Below are 15299 nucleotides of genomic sequence, written 5' to 3'. Positions count from 1 at the left end.
TTTCAAAGTCTAGATATGATAATCTCAATTAGATAGGTTGTTTGATACTGTTATCTTGATGTGTTTTAGACTTGGACAAATCTAAAAATGCTCCTAAGGAAGTCTTAGGAAGAGCATCCTCTCTAAAATGAGAGGTACGGTTAAAAATCTTTAACTAGATTACTCTATTGATTACTAGTTATAAACCATTCTAATGTATATATATGTATGTATATATACATATATACATGTATATATATATGTATATGTATATATACATATATATATATATATATAGATATATACACATACATACATATATATACATATATATACATATATATATGTATATGTATGTATATATATATACATATGTATGTATGTATATATATGTATGTATGTGTATATATCTATATCTATATATATATGTATGTATGTATGTATGTATGTATATATATATATACATATGTATTTATACATATATGTATATGTATGTATGTATATATATATATACATATGCATTTATACATATATACATATATATGTATACATGTATATGCATATGTGTGTATATATATATATATATATATATACACACATATACATATACATGTATACATATATATATGTATACATGTATATATGTATGTATGTATATATGCATATACATGTATATATGTATGTATATATATGTATGTATATATATATGTATATGTATATATACATGTATATATATGTATACATGTATACATGTATGTATGTATGTATGTATATATGCATATACATGTATACATATATATACATACATACATATATATATATGTGTGTGTGTGTGTGTGTGTGTGTGTACATGTATATATGTATGTATGTATATATATATATATCTATGTATGTATGTATATATATGTATACATGTATATGCATATATACATACATACATATATACATGTATACATATATATATACATGTATACATATATATACATGTATATATACATACATATATATACATACATATATACATGTATATGCATATATACATACATACATATATACATGTATACACATATATATGTATACATGTATATGTATATGTGTATATATATATGTATATATATATATATATATATATGCATATACATGTATACATATATATATATATATATGTATATATGTATAAATGCATATGTATATATATAGATACATACATACATATATATGTATATATATGCATATGTATGTATGTATATATATATATATATATACATACATACATAGATATATATATATACACATACATACATATATATATATACATATATGTATATATATACACATACATATATGTATATATATACACATACATACATATATATGTATATATATACACATACATACATATATATGTATATATATACATATACATACATAGATATATATATATATATATATACACACATACATACATACATATATAAATATATACATACATATATATGTATACATATGTATACATATGTATGTATGTATATATACATACATATGTATACATATGTATACATATATATGTATGTATATATATATATATGTATGTATGTATGTGTGTATATATATATATATGTATGTGTGTATGTATATATGTATGTATATATATATGTATGTATATATATATACATACATACATATGTATATATATACATATATATGTATGTATATATGTATGTATGTATGTATATATTTATACGTATTACATAAGCATATAGGTATGAGAACCAGATTATTCAATCATAAACTTCCTAAATTCCAAAAACAGTAAGAAAATCTAGTTAAATATAAAATACTGCAGAAGTAGTATGTATTTCATTTTAAATTCTATAGAAGGGTTAAACCCTTTTTAACTTTCTAGCACTTTCATTATTTTAACTATAGATTGTGTAATTTCCAAAATGAATCAAGCTTAAATAGAGAGCAGTCAGAATTTCTTTCATTTTCCCTTTGTCTACCATATTTTTTTTTTAACTGAAATAAGAAAGAGGAGAAGAACAATAAATTCGCAGGGTTTCAGCTAGAAATCATAACCTGTAAAATGAAGTAAAATGTTTGAGGATATTTTCTAGTGCCCTTCTCTAGCAAACCCTCTAAACTTGAAAACGTAGGGCAATAATGGTATATGGCGACCTGATTATCATAAATAGCAAAGCTCAAAATGATAAAAATGTAGAGCAAAAACCCTTCTTCCTATCCATTTTTTGAAAGCCAGTCGTGAATCGTTCTCTTTCCATATTCGCTTTTGTATTCCAAAACATGTTTTTCCTCTTTCATACACCTTAAAACCAGATGTTTCCTTCCCAAACCGCCAGGAGGAGTCACACAAAAATCATTCCTTCTCCTCACATGTTTTACACTTCTTCCAGCTTCCTGGTGAAGCTTCTCGACTCACACCATAATGCCTAATAAAATATCTTCTTTCATATTGATGATAATGAAGTGTTTGAAATATATATCAAGTTCCTTCATTCACTTGCCCGATAATGAATTATCTACTTTTCATATCGATACAAAGATTAACTTCAAATTTGTTTATATTTCCCAATATATATATAGGTTGTGCGATTATATTGTTTAATATGCCTTGCACTTTCTTTTTTTAATTAAACTTTCCATAACTTAGCTAATAAAAATATCATTTCCAAGTAATATAAAAGTTCAATGAATCATGGCATGAAGGGGGTGAAATATTTGTTTAAAAGTATTTTCTTTTAAGTCACTAATACCTTAGCGACTATAGGGTGTGTCTCTTATCTATTTATTATATTTTTTTAAAATAAATAATAAGGTTTTTCCCATTCCTCTTATTTTTAAGGTTACTTAGCCTTTCAAGAGATTTGCATAATATATTCATATATTTACATATATGAATATATATACCTTAGGTAGGCATGCCTACAGGGGTACGCATATTGTCGGTATATGTACTCTCATTTTCATGTTATGCCTAAGATATATATATAATCAAACATGAGCTTCTTCGAGATTTATTTGATAATTAATTAAAAATTCCTTAAAATAATAATAATGAGTTACCTCAATATGCAACCAAAACCTAGGGTTGTGAACCCTAAAAACTCTGCACGGACCATCTAGGGTTATCTGATGCGATGACACAAGGTTCAACAAGGTCAATCATAAGTCTACCTGGTTCAGGGTTAGAGTTCCAGAAGGCACGAGTATTTTCTTCCCTTTTACCTCCCGACCTAATGATACTTTCCCTCCCTTCGCAGATGACAACGATCTCTTGCACACACTTGACCAATTAAATTGGTTAGACCCAAAATCTTGTCTTGTTCTGACATTTCATAATTCATTGACAAAGGTAAAACTCCATGTCACAATATTAACTATCAATTTACCAATTAAAATCTATCAAATCATCATTATAAGCATAGTTGACATCACTCAAATAAGCATGAAAATTTGAGCATATTAATTTAATTAAAGCATGAAAAACTAGGGCACATTCATTCCATTTAAACACGAAAACTATGACATGTTGGCATTCTACACTCAAGTGAGATTAGTTGATGTTGTCATTGATGGCAACCAACCGGTAATATGGTTCATAGGTTACACCGACAAGCACTACAAATTATTCTCACCGACACCCAGTCTACACAGGCAGATGATCTTACTGGCACTCCTAGCTGACATGGAAATTATATTGTTTTGTATTGTAATTATATTGTATAGCCGACATGATGTATTATAAAGACTCATATATGTATGAGACCTTATAGATCATTTTGTAAGAATCTAGATGGAATGTAATTAGGTAATGCAAGTGGAATATGAGAGTGAATATTTGTATATGCATTTTGATGTAATAATTTTGATTAGCGAATAAGAGCAGAGCAGAGCGAAGAAAGTTTTATGGCAGAGATATTTGACAGAGCTTAAACCGGTACTGAATCCAGCATTGTAGATGCTATTTTGAGCAGTACATTGTCATTGGATTTAATCATCCAATTTTGTAGTCAGTGTGTCTCCTTTTTGTGATTGAGCAGTGAGCTCTAGGCTATTGGCCTTCCTGCATGTGTAGGCCCCTATTGTATCAGTAATATTTATTCATATTGGCCAGTGAGTAAATATTGTGGGTCACAAATCCCATCGAGGTTTTTCCCCTAGTGGGTTTCCTCGCCAAAATATCTTGTGTTATGGTGTGCATTGATGCTCTTTCTCTTATTTCTCTTTATTGCATTATTGCTTGTTTACCAGTACATTAATTTGGGTTATAAAGTTGCAAACAAGTTGAAATATTTGGTACACTAGTTAGACACTGATTCACCCCCTCCCCCTCCCCCCCCCCCTCTCAGTGTCTTTGGGACCGATCAAGTATCTAACAATTGGTATCATAGCCTAGTCCTCTATTTATAGAAGCCTAATAGCTTGAGGAAGATTATGAAACTAGTACAAATGGAAAGCTTGAGATAATAGTTGGAAGGAGCTCTTGAAGATTTTGATGCAAACAAATTGAAGAATATCAAACTGGAAGATGAACTCAGAACTGCTCGGGAATTTATCAAAGCAGTTCAAGATAACCTGGTTATAGCAAAGAATAAGAGAAAAGAATTACATGTGCAATTGCAAAATCAAGATGATGAAGAAAAAGAAACTCTAAGAGATATTGCAGACAAATTGAGAAAAGAGAACAGTAACATGAAGAATGAGATGCAATATTTAACCATGAGAATATGCAAGGATATTGAAGATAGAAAGAGGAATGAAGAATATTTGGCCAGAAGACTTAATGAAAGATCTGATGAATCTCAAAGGCTTAGTTATGAAAATTATATGCTTAAAACATATTTGATTCACATGGAACATGACAAAGAGGAACTTTTGAGGCAAGTTAGCACTTTGGAAAGTGAGTTGATCACTACAAATGAATACAAAGACAAATTCAAGAAAAGTTCAGATAATCTTGATGATATGCTGAAAGGTCAGAAACCTGATGGAGAAACAATTGGACTTGGATTTGAACATGGATAAAGCTCCAGGACTGCAAACAATCATGATTACAGCAAACCAATAAGACAGCCTAATGCTTATAAATTTAATGGAAAATGTTTTAATTGCAACAAATTTGTTCATAGAGAAAATTAGTTTAGATTTAGGAATAATCAGAATGCAAACCTACCCACCGGTCAATGTTCCAAATGCAATAAAAATGGTCATAACTCAAACAATTGCAGAATGAATGTGAAATGTTATGTTTGTGATAGATTTGGACATTTATCTAATCAATGCAGAACTCAAACCAGTCAAGGTTATGGAAAGGCTATTCAAAGAAACAATGTAACTTGTTATGCATGTAACAAGATTGTGCATATTGCAAAATTTTGTAGAAGCGAGACTATACCGGGGAACAATAAAGGATCTAATAACAAAGGAAAAGAGAAGGTGATTGAAATCAAGCAAGAATTTTCAAAAAAATGGATTAGGAAGAGAGATCAGAGTAGTGATGAATCTGTCACTGTACCGGCAGCACAGGGTAATCTTGCACTGACGGGTGATTCTTCATCCAACTAAGGAATAATCCTTAGGGGTAAGGCAACACATTGAAAACCATTCATTTACCCTCGGTTGATGGTAAGAAGTTATATTTCTTCTTTACCAATAGATATGTGGAGTTTTTCACTTCATCGACGAGCATTTATTACGGTTGTAAGCAAATTTTTGGTTATAAAGGCATTGTAACCTCTCATTTCAATTCACCAAGCATCCAAGCATTCGAAGAGAGCGAAATTGAGTAAATGCATTCTAAAGGCAAAGCAACAAAGGTCTTTTCAAAGCATTCAAGGTTTTCACAATTAAAAGGTATTTATCTTTCGCAATGGCATCTTCATCTTTTGTTCCTAAATTCGTAGCAAACCCTACCATAGTGGAGAACATTAAGTGACCTAGACCCGTTTTCAAGATCATTCCCAAGATAGCAAAATAGGATGACTCTATTGGTGCATTTTCTAAAATCCCAAAGGGAGTCGCGTTTACTGAAGGCCCTAGGGCATACATACATTGCAACATAGAAAGTTTAGGATCTGAAGATTTGATGAACATGTACATGAATATAATTACTGACAAGGATGGGATAGTGAAACCGAAACATAAGTTAGTTGAAGATTTAGGTTTCATAGACATCCTCCATATGCCAAAATTATCAGATGAAGTCGTCTGCTATGTCCTTAGCAGGGTTCACGAAGAATTTATGTGGTTGGACTCAGTATTCAAGATTACCAAGGAGGCTATTAGATTTGTTACTGGTTTACCCTCCACCGGTACTAGACCTGACAAGAAGAAGAAAATCCCTAACAAGGAAGTTATGAGCTTAACTGACGCTACATATGACAACCGATCACTTAGGGTTAATGACATAAAGAATAAAAATGTTAAATTTTCTAGCATGATAATTGGATATAAAGTTGGTCACACAAATAGGTTGAATTTTGTGTCAAGTTCATGCATTCACAATGCACATGAGATGATTATAAAGAATGCAAAAATTGATATTTGTGAATGGTTGAAGGATGAGTTGCTAGAAAATTTGGATAAGAAAAAGAAGGTAACTCCTAAGAAGAAACAAGAACCTAAGGCACCGGATACTCTTACATCGGAAGAGTTGATAAATGAATTCACACAAGAAGGTAACCTTAGCAATGTAAATAAACTTTATCATTCTTTCAAAGATTCAGATAAGGACACTATAGAGGAAAGCATTATTTTGCACCTTGATATCTACAAGAAAGTTCTCATTGAGGTTGTAGATGATCTGCCTAATGATTTGTATTTGAGGTTAGAGGCTAAAAGGATGTTGATAATGGAATTAGATAAGAAATTAAAAGTTGAAGCATTGTTGGCGGTTCACCCTGCCAATTCTTGGCAAGAAATTGATGAATTGATTGCAGAAGCCAACCGGTCAGTTTTTGTAAGTGGTCACTGACAAGTTAACCTTATGACAGGGAGAGTGAAAGAAATTGCAGATGAAATAGCAAACAAATGGGACATATTTTTTGTGGAAAGAGAAAAGAAAGAAGAAAAGGATAGATAGAAAATGGATAAGTCTTTTGCAAAGGTATATCAGAAGGATAAAGGTAAAGGTAAAATTGGTAGTGTACCTAATATAACGATCAAGGATAACCTTACTCCACCCGCACAGGATACCCCACCAATAACTGCAGAGGCACTGGTACAAACTGGCAGTCAACCGGAAGAGAAGGCAGAAAATAAGGATGACAGTAAGGTTGAAAACAAAGTTGAAACACAGAGTGAGCAAAAGGAAGAAACAATGGATAAGGAAAAGGTCAATGATGAAAACAAAGAATAAGTGGTTAAGGCAATTGGACAAGTATCTAAAGAAAAGAAAGTCATTGTAGAGCCTAGCACCTCCACCATGGATTACAGACCTACTAATGTGACTGATGTACTTTTGGATTCAATAAAGAGGATCATAGATTACAATGCCTTAGTATTTAAGGCCATTGATGATACCTTACCTATTTTAAAAATGATTGCACACATGTAAGATAGATCATATTGATGGATCTTTAGGTAAATTGGACACATTGTCAAAATTCATTGCTTCAAATATTCTAACTGTAGATAAGATTAATGAAGAGACTGTTAAGGAAAGGGTAAATAAGGAAAAAGGTGAATTCTTTGATAAGACTATCAAGAATTGTATTGAACATATTGATTCTTTATTACCGGCGCTTAATTCCACTATCTTGGAATATAAAGAATTGTATAAGGAAGCATGCAAGCCTCACCACCTAACAGAAGATATTGATGGGGAGATAAAGAAAACACAAAAAGAAATTGATGATATAGCAAACAACATGATAGGTTCTTTGGAACTTACCTCAGTTTTTTATCAAGAAATGGCAGTTTTCGAGGAAAAGATTGAGAAACTAGAAAAAGAAAAGGCAAGGATAAGAATGAAGGCACGGGAGTTGAAAAACAAACTTGGTCCTAGATTGGACAACCTTATAACTCAGCAGATTGAGATGTCTAAAGCAACAATTCAAGGAGAAAGATCACCAGAGTAACAGATGCATTATCTGACTGGTATGATCCGACAGACTGAAACCACTGTCTCTGACAGCACTAAATTCATGCAGTCTTAATCTGGTTTTGGCGGATATCTTTCAAATTGTACATAACCAAAAACAAGCTATGAGGTAGAATTTTAAAATTCTTTGATTCTTTTTGACATACTTCATCATTGATGTCAAAGGGGGAGTAGTAGTGTGGAGAAAAATGTACATAAGAGATAATTTTCTCAGGGAGAGCACTCTTATTTTTGGAACAGTTTTGGACTTCATTTTTGGATAACAGTTTTTGGATTTTTCTCATGAGTGTTGCCATCAATGCCAAAGGGGGAGATTGTTGGCATTCTACACTCAAATGAGAATAGTTGATGTTTTCATTGATGGCAACCAACTGATAATATGGTTCACAGGTTACACCGGCAACATAGACATCATCTACTAGCACCGACAGACACTACAGATTATTCTCACCAGCACCCAATCTACACCAGCAGAAGATCTTACTAGCACTCCTAGCCAACATGGAAATTATATTGTTTTGTATTGTAATTATATTGTATAGCCGACATGATGTATTGTAAAGACTCATATATGTATGAGATCTCATAGATCATTTTGTAAGAATCTAGATGGAATGCAAATAGAATATGAGAGCGAATATCTGTATATGCATTTTGATGTAATAATTTTGATGAGTGAATAAGAGCAGAGGAGAGCGAAGAAAGGTTTATTGCAGAGGTATTTGACAGAGCTTAAACTGGTACTGAATCTAGCATTGCAGATGCTATTTTGAGCAGTACATTGTCATTGGATTTAATCATCCAATTTTGTAGTCAGTGTGACTCCTTTTTGTGATTGAGCAATGAGCTCTAGGTTGTTAGCTTTCTTGCATGTGCAAGCCCCTATTGTATCAGTAATATTTATTCATATTGGCCAGTGAGTAAATATTGTGGGTCACAAATCCCACCGAGGTTTTTTCCCTACTGGATTTCCTCACCAAAATATCTTGTGTTATAGTGTGCATTGATGTTGTTTCTCTTATTTCTCTTTATTGCATTATTGCTTGTTTACCGGTACATTAATTTGGGTTATAAAGTTGCAAACAAGTTGAAATATTTGGTACACTGGTTAGACACTAATTCACCCCCCCCCCCCATAGTGTCTTTGGGATTGATCAAGTATCTAACATGACATGTTAAACATCTTGCAAGTATAGCGCATAAATGCACTAGAGCAAACATATATCAGGACGTAAATGTTGTATATTAACAACTAGGGCACAAGTAGGATGTAACACGATGTGATGGTAATGAGCAATAGTAGCAAGGTCATCTAATTTAGGGTTTCAAAACAATTCTACCCCATTATAACACAAATATGTGAATATATCAATCTCATTTTGATATGTTCAAATATTGGAAAAATATGGTGCAAACAAATTAGTTATGTGATGATGCATATAAATAGAGAGGAAAAAAAACAATTTTATATTTGTTCTCTTGGATGGAAGTCATCCCTCATGATTGATGACTAAAGTTTGCTTTAAATGTTTTATGCAAGGATTTGAACCCTTACTGATTCTATGGTTCTCACCATCAATTCATTGAACAACACATGCCACATGTTTAAAGATTTAACGATGGTACTCCCTAAAGTTGTCAATAGTATCTAGTCAACCAAGACAATGTGACGATGGTCTGTCAAAGGCATACATTGTGATATCAAACAATTATGAATGCAGCTTTCGAAGAATTTGTCTTAGTTATCCACGATATTGGGAGAGTTGTGTATGAATCTAAAAGTTGGAAGGTATTGTCCATGACACATCTACCTCAATAATTTATAGACAACAACATTAATATGTTGGCATATGATGAAGCGATGATAATGTATGTCATCATTAATGTCAATAAGTTCTCAAGAAGGTGAATCGGTATGCACCGGTATGAATATTGGAAGCGGTTATGGTCAATCGGGATGGAGTGGATTGGTGTCAGGTTCACTAAGTGTGACTATCGGTTGGTAGTCTCAGTTCAGCTCTAGGGTTTCCGGTTTGGCTTGTGCGGTGCAATCGATGATGTTTTGTGATAAATTAGTTAAGAACAAGGATAAGGATCAAGATGCCATGTCAGCTATGTGCACGTGAAGGATTTATTCGAGGATCTTACACGTGAAGATCGAATGCATTGAATGTCTACCTCAGGAATGTGCATTTTTCTTAGAGGTATGCGAAAAGCACGTGATGGGTTATTATTTTCCAGATGCGGTGAAGATTGGACGATGCAGAATGACTTGAGATCTGTTTTAGATCATTTCATTTTATGTAATGTATTTGACGGTCAAGATTGAACCACTTGTAATTGTAAACCTAAAATGTTTAGGGTTTAGGGTTTATGCTACTGACCTAATTGTTGTCTATAGGGTCGATGAGTTTTGTTATTGAAGTGTTGGCAAAAGTTGTGTTTGTGTCCGCATGTTGGAGATTTGATACTTGCCAAACCAAAGTGAGGAATCTGCAAAGTGTGATTGCAGAAGAGAGGAACTGAAAAGGATCTGCCTTAGCAAGGAGTGTTATTATCAGATCAGAGTGTCTTACCTGTTGTCTTCTAATCATTTCAATAGAAGGTAAATCCCTTCAACGGGTAGCTTTAATAGGCTTTGTTGTAAATCCTCTAACCAGGTGGCTCAAGTTCATTGAGTTATTAAAATCCTCAAGCGAGGTAACTCTTAATAGGGTTTCAACCTTTAACATGGTATATAACCATCCCTTAACTGGGTGATCCCTAACATGATCGGTTCCTAGCATAACCTTTATTGTAAAGTCTTTAACTGGACTAGGCTCCTAACAGAGTGGACTTCAAAAGAGTTCACAAACAAGATTGTGGGTATTCATCCCCATTGTGGTTTTTCCCATTTGGGTTTCCACGTGAAAAAATATGTGTGTTATGGGTTGTGAGTTTTTCATGTGATGATTGTGTGATTCTGATTAAGTTAGATATGCATGAAATGCTAAATGGTTGTGGTATTATTGATACAACTCATGCATGATTATATTGGTGAAGTAGTCATCAAGATTTGAGATCTGTGGTATGTTGTCTGAAGTGTTTTTGTTTAACCAGTAGAGCTGTCTGAAGTACTTCTGTTTAACCGGTGTTGCTATGGTTAAGTTCAGTGGTGAAGACAACCGATTAAATGTGCTTTGATATGACAAAGTGTTGAAGTAGTTTTTGTGTGTACTGATTCACCCCCCCCCCTCCCCCCTCTCAATATCAGTTAAGACCTTAGTAGTTCATCATTATTCATCAATTGGTATCAGAGCATATCCAGGTCCTCAGTGATATAAGCTTAACCTCTTGAGGCAAAAGATCTTCTTTTAATGATGAAGAGGGAAGGTCCTAAGTTCAACAGGGACAAATTTACAATATGGAAGGAAAGGATGAAGATATATATCAGGAGTTTGTGTGCACAACACTTGAGCTATGTTGAGAATGCCTATGTAATCCCCATTGGCACTCTAACTGATGATCAGAAAAGAGAGATACAAGAAAATGGGCAAGTCATGGAAGCCCTTATTAGTGGCTTGTCCGATGTAGAGTTCATTGATATAAAAGATAAGGACAATCTGAAATATGTGTGGGACAAACTGGAATCCATTTATGGCGGTGATGAACATGTCAAGCAGGCTAAGGAAGAAATCCTTAGAGGAAAGTTTGAAGATATGAGGATGGTTGAAGGAGAGACCATTCAACAGTATGACATAAGAATCAAGACAGTGGTTGGAGAGATCAAGAGCACTGGTGGAACAATTAATGATGCCACTATTGTCAGTAAAGTTCTGAGATCACTTTTACCGGTCTATGCAATAAGGGTTGTTGTTGTTCAGGAGCTAAGGTCTATCGACAAAACCAAGGTATCTGTAGCCTCTATTATTGCAAAGTTAACTGCATATGAATTGAATAGCTATGATGGTAGTGTTTAGAAGACCGAGTCATCCTTTAGAGCGTTTGTTTCCTCCGCACCGATGAAGAAAGGAAAAGAGGTCAGTACTAGTTATGAATCTAGGCCAAGCAGAGATATGGACGATGAGGAGATTTTGATGGAGTTTGAAGCTCTTCTTGCCAAGAGACTTCCAAAAGACATCGGAAAATATAGAGGTAAGCTTCCTCTAAAGTGTTTTTCCTGCAATAAGATAGGACATATAGTCATTAACTGCCCTAACAATGATAGTAAGGATAAACTGGAGAAGTTTAGGAAGTATAAAGAAGTAGGTAGGTTAAATTGTCTTGTTGCAGTGGATGAAGGTGTTACCGATGAGGAATCTGAGGATGAAGAGAATGAGGACATAGTGTTTGTGGCTGTCAAGGAAGAGTTGTCTGACTAGAAAGCTCTTGTCTCACATATTGACAACTATAATGAATGGATCATTGATAGCGGGTGTTCTCACCACATGATTGATGACCGGAGAAAGTTTCCGACTCTTGAAGAATATGATGGTGGTGTTGTCTGGTTTGGTAGCGATGCACCTTGCATAGTGAAAGGAAAAGGATTCATCTCACTAAATGGAAAGAGAAGTGCAGATGATGTCTATTGGGTAGAAGGTCTTAAGCATAACCTTTTGAGTGTTGCTCAGGTGAACGACAAAGGACTCATTCTAGAGTTCAAAGGTGGAGTCTGCAGAATAATTGGAAAGAGTGGTGAACTTATTGCCACTAGTAAGCAGACCAGAGGAAACCTGTTTCAGCTAAATGCCAAGATTAGTCAGTGCCTGATGGCAAAATTTGATGACAGTTGGATATGGCATAGGAGACTCTATCATATGAATTTTGACAATATTGTAAAGGCTAGTAAGATCAAGGCAGTAAGAGGATTGCCTTTGCTGAACAAACCAGAGAATGCTTTGTGCAGAGAATGTCAACTTGGGAAGATGTCTTCCTCAACATTCAAAGGTAAGTCCTTTTCAGTAGAGAACTTACTTGATCTAGTGCACACCGATCTGTGTGGTCCAATGAAAACTAGGAGTATTCAGGGAGATCGATACTTCATGGTTCTTACCGATGATTGCTCAAGAATGTTGTGGGTCACATTCTTGAAAGACAAGTCTGAGGCATTTGGAAAGTTCAAATCCTTTAGAGCATTGGTGGAGAAGGAGAGCGTCATAAGGATAAAATGCATAAGAACTGATCAAAGAGGTGAATTCACTTATGATGAATTCAATAAGTACTGCGAGGAGAACGATATTAAGAGGCAATTGTTTGTTCTAAGGACACCACAGTAGAATGACATAGTAGAAAGAAACAACCGGACTATGGTTGAAGCGGCAAGAACTATGTTGATCCAAGGAAATGTAGCTCACACATTTTGGATAGAAGCAGTGAGCACTACAGTCTATACTATGAACCGGGTACTCATTAAGAAAGGTAAAGACAAAACCCCCGATGAGTACTGGAATGGGAGAACTCCCAATGTGATCTATTTCAAAGCATTTGGGAGTAAATGTTATATCAGGAGAGGTGAGCACCTGAGCAAGTTTGATGCTAAGAGTGATGAAGGAATATTTCTAGGATATTTCACTAAAAGCAAAGCTCTCAAGTGCTACAACAAGAGGACTCAAAAGATTGTTGAGAGTATCAAAGTCAGGGTTGATGAACCCCCTAAGAAACCTGAGGAAACCGACAACAAGCAAACGGAAGATGAACCGGGTTTAGCCTTCTGGGAACCAGTTAAGAAAGAAACAAGTGACAAACACTGCAAAGACTTCAATGTTTCTGTACCGGTAGAAGCTTCAGTGGGTGAAGAAGAAGATGAAGCGGAAAAAGAAGAGGAAAAGCAAGTTGAACCAACTACAGTCATTCCTAGGTATGTAAGACTGCATCATGATCTGAAGCAGATCATAGGAGACAAAGATGCAGGAATACTTACAAGGAGAAAGATGAAAGAAAATTCTTGCATGATTTCAAAATTTGAGCCTAAGACAGCTAGAGAGGCTCTTACCGATGAAGAATGGATAAAGGCAATGGAAGAGGAGTTGGACTAGATAGAGAAGAATGTAACATGGTCCTTGGTACCTAGACCGGAACACAAGAATGTCATAGGTACCAAATGGGTCTTCGGGAATAAGCTGAATGAAGAAGGCACAGTGGTAAGGAACAAGGCAAGACTTGTATGCAAGGGATATGCTCAGGAAGAAGGAGAAGACTATGGAGAAACCTTTGCCCCAATGGCTAGACTAGAAGGTGTTTGAATGCTACCAACATTTGTAACATTCAAGGGATTTAAGGTATACCAAATGGATGTGAAGTCTGCCTTCTTGAATGGAATCTTGGAGGAAGAAGTGTACATTGAGCAACCAGATGGGTTTGCTTTGTCAGAAGATAGTGACATGGTGTGCAGATTACACAAGGCCATGTATGGATTGAAACAGGCACCAAGGGCATGGTACGAATGATTACACTCTCATCTTGTGAAGATAGGATTTCAGAGTACAAGTGAGGACAACAAAATCTACCTGAAATATGAAGGTGATCAGATTCTGATATGTGAAGTATTTGTAGATGATATAATCTTTGGTGGAGATGATGATATGAGTCATGCATTTGCAGATGTGATGAAAAAGGAGTTTGAGATGTCTCTGATTAGAGAGATAAAGTTTTTCATTGGTCTATAGATTCAACAAATGAAAGAAGGTATCTTCATTACCTAGTCCAAGTATATCAAAGAGGTATTGAAGACCTTTGGCATGGAGGAAAGCAAACTGGTTGGAAAACCGATGGTGACTGACTGCAAACTAACAAAGGAGGATGATACAGCGTTGGTGGATGAGAAGGAGTACCGGTCAATGATCAGTAAGTTGCACTATGTGGTGCACAATAGACTGGATATTGCTCATGTAGTGGGCATAGTGGCCCATTTTCAGAAGAGTCCAAGAGAATCCCACTTGGTAGAGGTAAAGAGGATTCTTAGGTATCTGAAAGGGACAGTTGATTATGGATTGTGGTATCCATACAATGGCGACTTTGATCTCAAAGTGTTTACCGATGCAGATTGGGCAGGTAATGTTGACGACCGAAAGAGCACAACCGATGGAGCGTTCTTCCTTGGTGGAAGACTAGTCTCGTGGATGAGCAAGAAGCATAGTTGTATTTCCTAGTCTATAGTTGAAGTGGAGTATGTGGCAACATTTATGAACTGCACTCAGGCAATTTGGATGAAGCATGTACT

The sequence above is a fragment of the Cryptomeria japonica genome, chromosome 6 (genome assembly GCF_030272615.1).
Source record: "Cryptomeria japonica chromosome 6, Sugi_1.0, whole genome shotgun sequence".
NCBI lineage: Eukaryota > Viridiplantae > Streptophyta > Pinopsida > Cupressales > Cupressaceae > Cryptomeria > Cryptomeria japonica.
The sequence above is the reverse complement of the archived record's forward strand: the minus strand, read 5'-3'. Positions refer to the sequence as shown.